Source organism: Bidens hawaiensis, unplaced genomic scaffold (assembly GCF_021521415.1).
Source record: "Bidens hawaiensis isolate Kalapana, Puna unplaced genomic scaffold, B.hawaiensis_p1.1 tig00038140_1, whole genome shotgun sequence".
Lineage (NCBI taxonomy): Eukaryota > Viridiplantae > Streptophyta > Magnoliopsida > Asterales > Asteraceae > Bidens > Bidens hawaiensis.
The window spans coordinates 172185-174584 of record NW_027496689.1 but is presented as its reverse complement, the minus strand read 5'-3'; positions in this window follow the sequence as shown (position 1 = coordinate 174584).

The window sequence follows — 2400 nt, the reverse complement described above, 5'->3', positions numbered from 1 at the left end:
AAGCCTCACAACCCCATACCTTTAAATATGATAATGACGGAACCCTTCCACGTCATATTTCAAAAGGTTTCTTATCCACTTTCTTGATTGGTGCCACATTTAGAATACGGGTTGCCGAGGGCAATGCGAAACCCCAAAATGATAGATGCAATGTGCTTTTAGCCATCATAGATCGAACCATATCCAATAGAGTTCGATTCCTCCTTCAGGACACACCATTATGTTGTGGTGTTCCGGGTGGAGTGAGTTGTGAGATGATTCCACAACTCTTAAGATGATCTTGAAAAGCATCACTAAGGTATTCACCTCCTCTATCCGAACGAAGTACTTTGACGGTTTTATTGTGTTGATTTTCTGCTTCATTTTGCAAGACTTTGAACATTTCAAAAGTTTTATCTTTATGTCTTAACAAGTAAACATACCCATAATGACTATAATCATCAATAAAGGTAATGATGTATCTTTCACCATTCCTTGTCATTGCCTTAAAAGGACCACATACATCCGAATGTATGTACCTAATAAGTCTTTCGCCATTTCGTTAGTTCCACTAAAGGGTTCCTTAGTCATCTTTCCTTGTAAACAAGATTCACACTTATCAAATGAATCATCATTTGATTTCAAAAGACCATTCTTTTGAAGTGTATTTATGTAATCCTTGTTTATGTGACCAAGGCGACAATGCCAAAGATATGTCTTACTCAAATCCACTTTGAGTTTCTTGGTGCTTGATTGGTACAACGTGTTATCAAAGGATGTGTTATCATAAACCAATTCATAACCATTAGACGACATCGCTTTAAAATAAAATGTAGGTTTCCGGACGGATCTTACACGGGATATCGCTATCTACGTAGGTGCGGAATCCCTGCGTAGGTAGTTACGAGCGTAGAATACGTAAAACAATCACACGCAATACAAACGAACACGTTATATATTATAACTAGAAACACGTCTATTACAGACTCTATCTCTCGTCTATCGACTTGCTGAATCACACGTGATTAACCAAAACACTAACTAACCAACTGATTAACCTCAAACAGTTAACCCGTAAACTATTTAAATACATGACAACTTCGCCTCAGGCGAAGTTGTCAGTAACTTCGCTCGTTGAACAAGTTCGCCTAGGCGAACTTGTCGACAACTTCGCTTGTTCAACAAGTTCGCCTAAGCGAACTTGTTGACAACTTCGCTTACATACATAATCATAAACTTAAACATAATTACATTACAGACTCGATTACAAACGCTAGACCATGAACTACTGACATTTATGTACCAACAGACTCCCCCTTGGCAGTAGCTTCATGTCTTGATCTTCAAAGCTTGTGTCTTGTAATCTCTCGTCTTCTCTCTTCATCTCTTCAAGCATGCACTCCCTGTCTAACACATACAGAAACCAACTTCTGGTACTTCTTAGCTTCCTCTTTCCAAGCAGGAATGTAGAAAATCTTCTTAGCATGTAGTACCTGCAAGTCAGCTTGAGACAGATTGACTAAGTGCATAGGATCATACACTCTCATGATCTCTTGCTCATCTTCATCCTCCATGACCGCTTCAGCAGTTTCACAATCCACGTACCACCACTTCAAGTCTTTCAAGACGTTCTTGGGCATCACCTTCATCGGCACTTCTTTTAAATGACGGACTGGTTTATACTTCATAACCATCCATGGTTTGCCGTCTGCCCTCATCCCTCTATCTTTGTCTTCTACTAACTTCCCTTTCTGAGGCTTCAGAAGTTCAAACTTTTTATCTTTAATGGCCTCCTTCCAAACAATTTTCCCAATTACTCTCGCCATGTTATCATCGCTTCTGTTTATCAGCCCCAGTCTCGCTAAGTCTTTCACCTCACACTCCGGTAAGGTATTCAGGGATCTTAACATCTTCTTGAAGTACTGAATGCCGTCGTAACGTTTGATCACAAATAGTTTCAACTCTTCATCGTACAACCAGCATATGATTCCCTTCTTTGATTCTGCATATCCCTTTATATTATATGACTTTTTGAACATCGTTGGTACTGCTGGCTTCTTCGTCTTTACAAACCACTGAGCGCAGCCTTCCTTCCAGTTTGGCTGATCTTCCCACTCAGTGTTGTCAACCGCAGCATCTTCACATATAGTCGACTGTTCAACCACAGGGATCTCATGCTCTACGTTTTCTTCAACAATCTCTCCTTTTTCTATCACATTCTCAACCACAATTTCTGCACCAATCTTTTCGATCTCATCGATTGGCAGAACATCATCTTCATTTATCAACTCATCATCCTCTAACATATCGTCTATCTCTTTCAGCGCATCAATCATATCATCAACAATCTCCACATCTTCAACCACATCCACATCATCACCAACAGCAACCACATCATCACCAGATGCAGACTCCCCCTCA